The sequence below is a fragment of the Nicotiana attenuata genome, chromosome 9 (genome assembly GCF_001879085.1).
Source record: "Nicotiana attenuata strain UT chromosome 9, NIATTr2, whole genome shotgun sequence".
Classification (NCBI taxonomy): domain Eukaryota; kingdom Viridiplantae; phylum Streptophyta; class Magnoliopsida; order Solanales; family Solanaceae; genus Nicotiana; species Nicotiana attenuata.
The window spans coordinates 21,707,219-21,721,157 of record NC_031997.1 but is presented as its reverse complement, the minus strand read 5'-3'; the positions used below and the strand labels follow the sequence as shown (position 1 = coordinate 21,721,157).

Genomic DNA, 13,939 nt, shown 5'->3' with positions numbered 1-13,939 from the left:
ACGATTTTTAATTTTCAATGAAGTTGTTCGGCAATTCGGTAAACTCCGTTCCAACTCTTAAGTTTTAAGAATATATTTTTGTGTGTTTTAGGTTGGCATAAATTGTAATTAATATGGCATTTCTTTTGAAAAAATATTTGGGTGGTAAGGGAAAAGCTAAAATTGGTGAAAGTAGTCTCCAACCTACTACCCTTCCCGGCTCCCCGACCCAGACCTGTTACCGTCCTGCTGCTCCTATTATTCTTGATAGTGATAACCCTTGTTTTCAATTTTCCAATAGTGAATTTTGCCAATAATATTGCACCAGGTGAACAATTAAATGAAGAAGTTATGAATGCTCTTTTATCCTAATCAAACTATCTTAGAAAATGATGAGGAAAATGAGGATGTAGATGAAACCCAATCGGATTTAGATGATACACCTACTAGTCCTGTTAATAACCCAACTGATGCCCCGCCCGACCCCACCTGTAGAACCCTACTTTTTAATAGACAACCTTCTAACGCTAGAAACATCAATAGTTTGGAATTTTTTTCTCAAGTAAAGAGAACAAAAATAAGGCTAAGTGTAAAACTTGTGAGAAATTGCTGGTGGCATAAATATACTGGAGACCGTAGCGGTACGGGTAGTTTGGCTAGGCACATACAAACACACCCTAAGATGATAAAGTTAAATATTTACAAATGAAAGCGCAGCAAGAGGGGACAAGTGTAGATACTGCAGTTAACCCTAGTACATGTTCAAATCTAGTTCAACCAGGAATTAACACTGTGACCGGTGGTATTTTATATATACGATCCTAATAAAGATCGTGAAGAATTAGAAAAGATGGTTACCGTTATGTGCTTACCTATACTTTTCCTTCTAACCCTAATTTTGTGCATTATATTAGAAAAGTTTTTAATCCTACTTATAAAGGTTGACCTCGCGCGCAAACAGTTAAGAGCGATATTTATAAATATAAACATGAATAGAACAATATTTGCGGTATTTATTTACTCAATATAACTAATCGATTTCTATTACTACTGATATTGGTAAAGTAATATGACGTGATTATCTAACTGTTACAAGTCATTGGATAGATGAGGAGTGGATAATGCAAAAACGCATTATTGCTTATAGAATAATTAATTCACGTCACAACAGGTAAGTTTATTGCTAACACTGTTGCAGATTATTTGTAGGTATTTTTGCATTAGAGATAAAATAATGGCAATTTCTATGGATAATGCTTCTAGTAACACTAGTGCTATAGGCATACTTACAACAACACTAAATCCTGCATTTAGTAATGTTTCCATGTGAGATGATTTGTCATATTACCATTTAATCGTCGGTGATGGTATGAGAATTTTAAATTTAGAAATTGAAAAGGTTAGAATGGCTCTTAATTGGCTTTTTTTATTCAACCGTAAGAAGTAGACTTAGAGAGTATTTTAAAAAATGTGATGAATTTGGCCTTAGAGAAAGAAAGGTTCCTAAACCTGTTCCAACTAGATGGAATTATATGTACGAAAGTTTAGTAGTTGCATATGAATATAGAAATCCAATTAATGCAACGTTTAATGCTCGTGTTGGTGGTGAGGATGATGATGAAATCCTTACAATCAAGATTGGACGAATGTTAAAATTCTTATAGATTTTTTAGAACATTTTCAAATTGCTACAAATGCATTTTCTGGGCAATATTATCCTACTATTTCAAACTGTTTAGTTTATATTGCAGCACTATGTGATTTGTTTGTTGAATTTTCGGAGGGTGGGGAAATTTATAAACTTGCTATAAATGCAATGAAATAAAAGGTTTAAAAAATATTTTTTCCCTATCCCCCCTATTTATGGTGTTGCTCGCAATGTTAAATCCTAACAATGAAATTAGGAGGTCCTCACTTTTGGTACTCAAATAATTTATAAGGCTTTAGATCTTTCAGTTGAGGAATTTTGTACACTTGCAGAGGCAAAAGCCTCAATTAAAATAAATGCTCAAACAATTTATAATGCTTATCAACTTGCGTTAGATCATGCTAGGCCAAATGTTCCAACACTACTTCGTCTAGTTCACAATCATCTAAAAGAGCTGCGGGCCTAAAAGCACTTAAATCTTGGACGGAGTTTAGGGGTTCTCAAGGTGATAATTTTGATGAGACTTCACATCTAAATGAGCTCAAGTTTATTTGTCGCAGGGACTTGAAAAGGAGAATCCAGACGGCACCTTTGATCTTTTGGAATGGTGGAAGGCAAGGGAAAAATATTTTCCGGTTCTTGCAAGGATGACTCGGGATATTTTATCTATTCAAGCTTCAACAGTTGCATCAGAGAGCGCTTTCAGTCAAGCAAGACTTCAAATAGGTGATCATAGAGCGTCTATGAGGGAGAGCTTGGAAAAATCAGTACTATTCAGAGATTGGATCCGCTCGGAAAGAAGAAACTTTGGACTTGCAGATCACAACCGGAGATAGACGAAGCTTATGAAGAAATGATAGCGGAACTTGCGGAGGATGCCGCTTCGCCCGAAGCGGTGATGAACAAGCTCTTTTTCCGCCACCACCAACGGATCCTCCTCGAACCTTGAAGGATTTTATGAGATTTGTTAGAGATACAATGTAGATTATGGTGTAACTTGTACTTTGGCATATCTTCTTTAGTTTTTTTTTCCTTTTAATGGTGTTATTAGTACCTTTGTGTGCTCATTCCATTGGGGGAAGAAAGACTAAGAAAGATATGTCATTTTTGGTAATAAAAATTATAAGACATGCCCTTGAATATCTTTTGGCAATATTTTTTTGTCTTTAACTTGCAATTATTTATAAGCTATAATATATTACATAACATACAAATATATACTACAAGAAAATATATAAGGGAATACATATACATAACATACAATATATACTACAAGAAAATATATAAGGGAATAATATATACATAACATACAATATATACTACAAGAAAATATATAAGGGAATATATATACATAACATACAATATATACTACAGCAAAATATATAAGGGAATATATATATACATAACATACTATATATAAGTAACTATACTAGTATACTATATATATTATATATACTTGAAGAAGTATACTATATATACTACAAAACAAGATTTTTCAAAAATGAGGGCCCCACCCCCAATGACCACCAACGGCCATATTGCACAAATAGCCATTTTTTTCAATTTACAAAACTAACCTTCTCTAACACTATAAATACCCCCTCCCTCTTCTTCATTTCAATACTCAATACTCATTTCTCAATCTAAATTTCTCTCAATCTCTCAAATCTCCAATTTCAAGACTTCAAGTCTCAATCTCATTTTCAAGTTAAATCATGCCTCGTTCGGAAAGAGTGCGCTTATTGTTTCGCAATACTATGAAGTGCTTGAAGAAAATGAAGAAGGCCAAATATTAAAGTGCAAGAACTATGGAAGAAGTCTTAAATTTTCGTTCAGGGTGTACCACAGGCATTTTAAGGAGGCATATAAAGTATTGTGTTTGAGGGTATTAATCCGCAAATTCGTCTTTAAGATTTTTCAACAATTTGTGTTATTTAAAATTATTAGACGTATTTATGCCTCATGTTGCACTTTGTTATTAATTTTATTATGCATGCCAATTTAGTTTTACTATTGTTTTGTTATTTTACTTTTTCGTCAAGCACTTTAATAATTTAGATTTCTATATTATATATACTACATATATTTATATAGCCATGCATAGAGCAATTTATATATATACATACATATATGGTTTACAAAGAAATTGCCTTAAATAAAAAAAATTAAAAAAAAACGCCTGGAAATAAAAAAGCCCGCCAAGCCCACGAGCCCGACCCATTTAGCCCAGGACCATATGGGCTTAGGCCCGTCACGGGCTGGTCCCACCCGTTGAGCCCACGAAGCCCGGGACCGTGAAGCCCGGGACCGCTAAGCGCCAGGCCCGTTTAGCCCGGCCCGTTTAGCCATTTAGGTCCGGGCCCCGCCCACCATAACAACTTTAATATCGAACTTATCAAAAGCTGAAAAAGAAAATACTTACACCACCGAGATCTTTGCTTTTTAAATTTTTGCGCTATATTACCAAATTTGTATTGAAAAATTTGATTTGGGTGAAATTTGATTTGAAGATGAAAATGTGTTTGGAAATCTGTTGTCAAAACATATTTCACTTTTTTTTTTTTTTTGAAAAAATATGAAACATGATTTATACCCACAAGTTCTAAAAACTATCACAAATACCCAACAGTACCTTCATCAATAACATCCATTATATTATCGCAAACCATAGTCCTAAACATAAATAAATTTGGTAAAAAAAAATATCATTTTTATAAATGAACTATATAATACACTATCAGATGACCGAGAAGACGAAGTAACATTGTTACAAAAAATAATAAATGGTGGACTCTTTTATAATCAAAAGTTTGGGGTAATTTTTAAAAATGTAATAGTAATATTTTGGGCCAAAATCAGCTCTTTACCCATATCTTGAGCTGGTTTTGGGATTTGGATTTTGGATTTTTGGGAATTTATCAAGATATGGATAAAATTTATGAACAAACATGTATTTGCCAAAAAAAATTCAAATAAATTTTGGCAAAATTTATGGCCAAACGGGTTCTTAAGTTAGTACTAAAGTAGCAGACACCGACATCAAATGACCCTCATAAGAATCAATTAAATTACACATTGAAAGACATTAAAGCCCGCTTAAGCTTGAATGTAAACTTTTTAGTTTTCTGAAATTGAAATTTATTTGAATGAAAGTTGTTGGAATAGATTAGGTACATCTCAAAGAGTTTGAATCTCAATTTTGGGGCAGCTTGGTGGGGATTTGAGCCAAATTTAAAGTATAAGAATGCACATGGAAGAAGATGAAAATGTGTATCCCATGTGTATTATTTGCATACCCATAGATATTAAATGTGTATCTCATTATATTTTTTTCTGTATATCCATATATACATGTGTGTGAGATATATATTAGATATATGTGTTGTAAAAAATCTTTTAAACTCAATTTCAGTAACAAATTTTGATTCCAAACCAGTCCAAGTTATCACCAAATATTCCTCAAATTTTTAATATATACCTTATCTATGTGTTTTCAACGAATTCTAATCATAGCCATCGAAAAATTACTCTTTTTGTTTTGCCTAGGTTGAATATTGAACATCATTAGTAACACTTTTAGCTACAAACCAATCCAAATTACCTTCAATCTTCTTTAAATTCTGCATATTGCCCCATGTATGTATTTAACAATTTTAAACAATACCTGTTGAAAAAAATTAATTCTTTTTAGCATAAGTTTTTGAATGTTGTATATTATTGGTAACTTTTTCGGACTATTTTTAATAGGCCTTAAAAGTTAATTGGTGATAAGTAGTATCTATTTGTGGCTTATTTCAGTAATTTTCTCAATAGGTTGATTCTCTTGAATGAGTAAAAATTGCACGGGGCGCCCTATTTGGTCGCCCCCATTTAACCTATACCCATTTTTTTTTAAAAACTTTTAACTTGTACCCACTTTTTAAACAACTTCAGCTCCCTTTCTCCCCCCCCCCCCCCCTTCTCCTTCCTTCATTTTCTTTTTTTTCTTTCTTCTACAGAGCTGCGAACTATAAATATTACAAACAAAATCGACCTTAGAGCTAGCCTGCCTATTATATTACTCTAAACAAGGGATAAATGTAGTGCATAATATATGATACATGCCAGTGGGTTCGCACCTTTTTTTTTCTTCCAATTGTTTGTATAGCTGAGTAAAACAAAGGAATATTGCAGACATTTATACAGATTTTGCAAAAATGTCGTAATTCAAGTTGTAATGAACTCCTATTAACGCTAAACATCTCATCTGCCTCTATTTCAATAGTCTAACAAAGTAAATGCAGAACAATCATGAGATTAAAAATTCTACACGAAAGTGATTGTTGGTTTTTCAAGTTTGAATACATCGAATGGTGCATCTTAAGGGGTTACAAAGACAACAACTTCAGCTCTAGAGCTGAAGTTTCCCAGTTGCAACACAAAAACTTCAGCTCTAGAGCTGAAGTTTCCAGTTACAACACAAAAACTTCAGTTCTAGAGCTGAACTTTCAGGCCCGGCTACTAGAATGCTGAAGTTTAGTTGTTCTTCCCCTTAAAGAAATTGGTATTGTTTTTGCTGTTAGTACTGTAGCTTATGGGCATGTACCACTGCCCGAAGAAAAATTTCGACTAGAAAGGATAAGATAGAAGAGGGAGTAAGAGAAAATATCTGAAGCTGTCATTTTAAAAAATTATAGGTAAAATATGGCTCTTCCAATGCCCACAGAGGCAAAGAAATTAACAAGCACTTAACATCCTCTAGAAACCTTATTATGGAATAGGCTCTTCCTAGTGGGATTTGGTTCCACATTCTACACCCCTTTAATTTTCGATGTTAGAGATCTTTGTCTCGCAGAGGGTGAAATGGCGATCTGTTAACCGCCACTCCTTGGATTGCGTGATTGCCTTTGCTACTTCAGCCCCGTGTGCTGAAGTATTGCGAAAAAGCGGGTACGCTTGCAATTTTTTTTTGCAAAGAGGGCACAAGTTAAAATGTGACACAAAAAGCAGGTATAAATACAAATGCCCCTTGAATGAATACGCTTTCACAATGATATTGCGCCTCTTGAAAGGCAAGTTTGAGGATAAATTACAACAAATAACCTTCAAGGTGGATACTCTTAAAATTTTTGTCCCCGTTTACTTTACGAGGTGAATAGAGCTTTCAAATTTAGTAAGTGTTAATGGACAATACTTTTAACTTTTGACCTCAAAATTCAAGTGTAAGACAAATAAAGGTCAAAATTTAAAGACCACCTCAAAAATATCATATTATTACCACTTTTCGCAAGCTTGAGGAGGAGGCCCTGTCTGGCCCGTATTGGAATGATTCAGACAGCAGTAACAGGGCATTCGGGGAATTTACTTCAGCTCAGTCATTTTCCGTGACCGTCCATCAGTTTCTTCTCCAGTGAAGGTCAAACATTTCCGGCCACCGGGAGACCCGGATTCTACTCGCCGGAGAACAAAACTCTGTGCGCTCGATACCGTTCCAGCATAACCGCTTTCAAATGCTACACCTTTGAGAAGGAAATAGAAATATAAATTACAGATGGTTCGAATAACAAGCTGTTTTTGCATAGTGATAGTTTGCAACTGAGTCTGTTCACGACTCAGTCCGAATCAGCTGCTCAGGCCTATCGTAGAGATCCAGGTCACCAACAGTGGCACCATGGAGCTTTTCAAGACGTTAAAGACAGTGTTCGATCGGATGTTCGTCAAATGCTTCACTTCTCGCGCCGAGGTAGATCCAATTTTTATCCAATTTGGCGTTAATTACATATTTATTTTCGACAATACCATCAGTTATTGCATAATTTACTTAAAAATCAGCTTGCTGGTTCACTGCTTAAACTAGAGTGAGAATATAGTGAAATTAGTTCGAAGTTCGTATCGTTTTCTACTGGAAGCCTAGAATTTTGTTTTAATTTGTTTTCGAATCTTGTAAATCCACGTTAAGGCTGTTACTGTGTTGGTGCAATTAGTCAACTCAAAAGTCGAACGCAATGAAACTTTCAATTTTTACTAATGCTATTTAGCTTCTAGTATTATGGCATAGCCCATAAATTGATCTTACCCTCCATTCACGAATCGGATAATCTTATTTTCCTATTTGGCTTGAATGCTGAGAAAAAGACAATAGGCCATCGAAGAACCTGGGAATATTGGCAACTTGAGGTCATAATGCAGGCTATTTACATTTTTCAAATTCTCTTCATATAAAAGCTCGTTTCAGATGCCTAATTGTGTTAGTCTTGGACAGGTTCCGTTTCAAGTCCCTCTTGAAAGTGAATATATTCTTGTTGGTTTTAGTGGCGACGGGGGGCTACAGGTACGCATTAGATTCTCCGAAGTTGGAGGAATTTCTGAAAGTTAGTTTCCGCGACTCATAGGCCCTCATGTTGGAGACGGGCCAGGCCACTTGATATGAACATCACATTGTATATAATGCAATTTCCGGTGAGCTTCCTCGCTTCTCTGACATATACTTCTACCCATTTTGCTATGGTGGTTTTTTCAAGTTCGTGATTCTTTTTTCTTATGCTGGGAATCTTTAATTTTGCGGAGCTACAGTACAGTTGCAATTACTGCTTTCTCCACTGTTGATTGCTCTCCTATGAATATGTTTCTTTTTTCTTTTCTTTTTGTTGAGAAATTGTAGCAGTTCCTATGAATATGTTTCTATTATATTCCTGATTACAATCATTATGCCTCAAAAATGATTAGTTTAGACAATATCGCCTTGGGTTTCCTTGTTCTTAGCAACAAGATTCTGATGCTAAGGATATTGAGGAATTTTTTGAGTGAAACATAAATATGAATTCTCACCACTAGATATAAGTCCAGATGGCCTAATTTAGTGGGGAGTTTTTAAATTAGGATTATGGTTTATTCCTGGCAATAAGACGAAAAATTAATTTCATCTCAACAGTGATTTAATGGTACTTTGGGATTGCGGCATAAAGGTAGTTGTTGTTGTTGTCGTCAATCATTGTACTTGATTTTAAGGCAGGAGATTTTTTAACTTATCAAACTAAATGTTCATCGAGTGGGGTTCCTGATGAGCAAAAAGTTGTCCTTCATCAGACAAATGGAGTAGGAATTCCTCTCCGGAAATGGAATGTAGTCTTTGCCATTAAAATTATGTGTTTGGTGTCCCTTACCCAAAAAAGTAAATAAATGAAACATAAGATGTTTGGGTCCTTTGAAAGATGTTTAGAAGTGAAACTAGAATTGTTGGTGCTAATGTTTAATGTTTATGTTGTGATTTTCGTGTCACCTGTGCCGCAGGCTGGGCAGCCAGAACTAATAGCCTTGGAGAAGCACTTAAGGCAGCCATGGTGCCTGCTGGAAATGCCAGAGGGTAACTGCACGCACATATAATATATCAACTCTGATTTCTGCTTCAGATTTTCCTATTTAAGTTTCTAGTTCATGAAAATCGAAATGAGATGTCAACCCTGTTTGGTGATTTGTAGACTGATTTTGGAAGGGAAGTTCCCCTATTTGAAGTTGAGGCAACTGCAGTGACGCCAGAATTTCAGAAACTTTACACTTATCTATTTGATCTTGAGAGTTGGGGACAGTCCGTGAAGAGGATGGATAGACCTTGGCCTACTGTAATCTTTGTTGTTAACTTTGATAAGGTCTGTTTAGCAAACTTGAGCATCAAAATTTTGATTGTTTTGAACTGTTGATTTAATTACTGAAGGATATTAAGTGTTCAGGTTTGACTTTTGTTTTATATTTTTTTGTAAAGTTTTATATTTCTTAGTCTTGGATTGCTTTTTCGCCCTATCCAAAGTCAGTTTTTCCAACACTAACCCATATCATCAGACTTCAAACCTCATTCACTAAGTTCTCTCTTTCTTAGTGCTCTTATAGGGACGTCGATTAATCCGATTGTTGTTACCATATGAAAATTCATTGCAGGTAAGATGGACCCAGGAACAAGGACATTGACCTGGACAGTTTAATGTAATGGCAGAATCACACAACTCAATGAGGAAGAGATGAAAAAACAAGAAGGAGATTACATATATCGCTATTCGTTTAAATGGAGGGGGAGCTTCTCAAGTTCGCTTGGCTCTAGCAGGTATGGTTGGTTTTTTTCTCGTGTGTTACACTAGATATAGAAATGTGATTTTAGTTTTCTACAGAGAAGATAACAAACTGTGCCCTTAAAAAAAGTGCCCTTTACACTAGATAATTACAGTGCTTCCTCTATTTGGATTGTAGTGTAGCACCTTTTGTCTGCCTTTGTATTCTAATTCATTTCTGGCCTAAGATTGACACTATGTCTTAATCAAATCTTTATCCTTTTTCCAATCCTCCAATTTCTTTCACATGCAATTTTCGAATTACATAGATTTGCAGGTTTAAAATATCTGTGCTGTGGGTTTTAAAGCTACAATCTTGTGATAATGTGGCATACAAGGCTGACGATTAGTTTCTCTCATGTTGGTGTCTTCATGTACCTCTGTACCCTTCATGCTTTGTAGCTTTCTTTTTTCTTTTCTCATAAGTTTAAGCCGTGTATTAACTTACATATGGAAGCCTAAAAGCCAGGATGATCTGTTTGGGCCAGAGATAAGTAGCGGAGGTAAAAGGTACGGTTTGCTGTAACATATAGTTAAACAGTTAGAAATAAGCTTGCAAAAAAAGTTGCAGCCAATCTCACTTTCTTCATATGACCGTCAAGTGGTCATTGAAAATCATGCCTTCCTTTTTGGTTTTCCTTAATAGAAATCCTTACTTTGTTCAGATGCCTTATAATGTATGCTATTGAATTTTTAATAATCAAAATGATCAATCAATTGAAAGCTCGATTGGCTTTAGCATGTTGTACAGAAGTTTAGTTTCCTGGCATTTTATTTTTTCAGGTTTGTTGTGGTTGACCTCTCAGCAGGTCCTTGCACTTATGGAAAGATCGAAACTGAAGAAGGAAGCATTAGTTCTAGATCATTGCCTCGTTTGCGGAATGTTGTTTTTTCACAAAGGGTTAGGTGTAGTTACTGAGCATCGGCGCTCATGATACTTTTGTTGGTCAGCTTGCCTCACTAGTTGCAACCACCATTGAACACGTCATAGCTCCGGATGTTAGGTAAAGTCATTTTATTTCTTCACACAAGGTAAACAAATGTTTGGTTACTTTTAATGATGGTTTCTTGGTTTCTGAAGGCACTATAATTATGTTTAAAGCATGTATTTGATTCTTTAACTCTTATCCTAGTAGTTTATGTCTCATAACATCTAAAGAACAGGAAGAAAAGCTAAAAGGCACTAGCAAATTGCAATTATCTATCTGTTACACTAAAGATAAAAAAAATGGCACATATCAATCTGTTTCTTTGCATACTTATGAGGATGCCATCGTGAGGATTAGATCTGTTTATTTTTGTCATGTAGTATAATTATGGATGTCTCTGTCCCCTGCTTTCTCTGTGCTGACACTTTGTAGCATTATAGATAAACTTTGTTCTTTCTTCGAATACAATCTTAAGTGTTTTTCTCAATGTATTCGTCAGGTTTGAAACCAGCTGATATGACAACTAGTTTGCTTATCCCTATCATTGTCCTCCAAAATCACAATCGCTTCAATATCATGACAAGTGGCCATAACTATAGTCTTGATGTTGGAGCAATAGAAGCTGAGGTAAAACTTTGACCACATTATCCTGGGCTCCTGTGATGCTTTTCTGTGTATCCAGTGACTTGGATGGTTGAAATGTCTTAATGTTTTCTAACTGAGTTTGAAAATGTTTTGCACTTCAACATTGTTGTGGAGACTTCAAATTTTGTTTCTTCAGTGAACCACTTATGAGCTTTCAGATTTAAATGAAACAGGTATACTTACTTTCTTAATATACTTGACATCAATCCTGCCTGTAGAGAAATGTCATTTTAAAGACTGCACTATTTGGTTACTTATCAAGAGTGTGTGTGTTGTAGGGGGTGGGTGGGTGGGTGGGTGGGTGGGGGGGAGCTGCTACTTGGTTCTGAGGTATTAATCCTATTATTGATGATTAAATTAAGCAATTTACTTTGCTTATGTTATTCCTTTTTACATGTTTTTGACAAGAAGTATATTGACTTAAAACATGTGATCTACAGAAGCAAAAAGTTTCTAAATAATTATTCTTTAGTCTATAAGATTTCCCTTACTGGAAAACTTTTTATATCTTCCCTTTATCTATTTTCTCAAGTTAACAATGATTGCACCCAAAAGGAGAAATTCTTAAAATTTAGACAGAACCAGAGCTTACATGAATTATGACTTTTAGTTGTTTTTCCTTCAGGTGAAGAAGATGCTTCACAAAGAACAGGAAGTAGTGATGATTGGAGGTTCGCATGCTTTACATCGCCATGAGAAATTGGCTATAGCTGTTTCAAAAGCCATGCGTGGTCATTCCCTTCAAGAAACAAAGAAGGATGGAGTTTCCATGTTCAACAAAGACATATCTTGATGGTGCAATCCTTAAAGAGGTGGTTTCTGATTTTCCTTTTGTCTTTTCCTTGTTACCTGTCACTTGAGATAATAGATGCAATTCAATGTGAAATGCCTTAGGAGTATGCGAGGAAAGGGTCTTCAGTTAGTTTCAGTGGGCAAATGGTGTATCTGTTACTGATATCTTTTTTGTTCTTCATGTCTCCAAGGATTTGTCTGTGTTGGTTATCTGATGCTTTTTATTAATTTTTTGTTTTATTTATTCATTTGTTTTGGTCATCTGATTGTTTCTGTCAGATTTTGTCATTAGGAGTTTCTTATTATGTATTCTTTATGCAATTGCCAAATGCAGGAGATGGAACGATTCCGCAGATGTCCTTGCTGCGGTTTACTTGAGGTTTCTGACCCTTCACTCTCAAGTAAATTTTTTCTCCGCCAGGTTGTTTTTCTCCATTTTCCTTCCCTCGTAAATATTCTGTGGAACACATCATTTGGCTTGTATCAATATTTATCCGTTGCACAAGCCTATACCTTTATCTATGCCTGATTTTTCTGATTTTTTTCCCTTTTTCTAGCACTGGAATGATGAAGAGTGATGGTACAAGTGATTCCATACTAAAGCATAAACCTATCTGGGCTACTTTATAGCCAGAGCGAAAAAGGAAGAAGAGAGAAGATCAATAGAAAAGAAGAAAAAAGGAGATCTGCCTTTTACCGGCACTATGGTAATTCTCTAGAGTTCATGCCCATGTTGGGCACAATCAACATGTTTTTGAACTTGAAGACTTGAATACTTCAATTCACCAACTTCACAATTTTTCACGAAATTGCAATAATAAAATAAGCAATTATAGAAGAGAAATTAGATATAGATTGAGAGAGATTGATGAATTGGTGAGTAAAAATGAAAGAATGAGGGGGTATTTATAGTTGAGAATTGGGAAAAAGTATAATTATATAAAGTTTGGGGTTAAAATAAAGTTTGGGGGCCAAATGGCTATTTTTTAAAGTGGCCAACGGATAAATTATGAAGGCCAACGGCTAGATTTTAAAAATCTGACCGTTGGTCTTTTTTTTTTAAAAAAAAAATAATTTTTTTTTAAAAATAGCCGTTGGAGCCCGTTAGGCCCGGTTGAACTGGCCCAGGCCCGCATGTCGGTCCCGGGCTTAGCGGTCCTGGGCTCGTGGGGTAATAGAAGTGAACCGGCCCGCCACAGGCCTCCTGCACCATTGGGGACCGGCCCACCAGGACCGGCCCGCCAGGACCGTTTAGCCCATTAAGACCGCAGGTCCGATCCGGTCCCGGTCCCAGCCCGGCCCACCATACAGCATTATTCGATATTGCAACAACGGTCGAAAATTGTGAATGAACAAAAGAGAAAGTGACATAATTTTCGGACCGCACTTAACAAGTTTTTAGCTCAAGTACTGTGAGGAAAGGCTGTTATGGTGAGTATTAAATATTTGGTTTTGTTCTTTTTCTGTTGTCAGCTATTAAGGAAGAAAGAGGGAGGGGAAGGTAGACTAAAGAGAGGGAGAAACATACAAATAGTCAATTGGTGAATATTAACAGTAATTTATGAATTAGCTAATATTGATAGCATTTGTGCTATGAATGGCTAAACTTTTTAGCTTTATTGCCCAACCGTTATAATTTAAATAGTCTTCTGATATATATATATATATATATATATATATATATATATATATATATATATATATAATTTATGTATGAAATTATATATAATCTATGTATAGTAATTCAAAAAAGTAAACAATGAATCCAACTGTCTATTAATGTAAATATCTCATTAACTTAATGGAGTGGTCAGTTTGCACTTTGCTATTTAACCTATATCTAGTTTTTCAAAGGAAAAATTACCCAA

At 35.3% G+C, this 13,939-nt stretch overlaps 1 pseudogene; it reads left to right on the top strand.

Annotated features, from left to right (window-relative positions):
- LOC109232575 lies at positions 6,657-13,616 on the top strand (annotated as a pseudogene).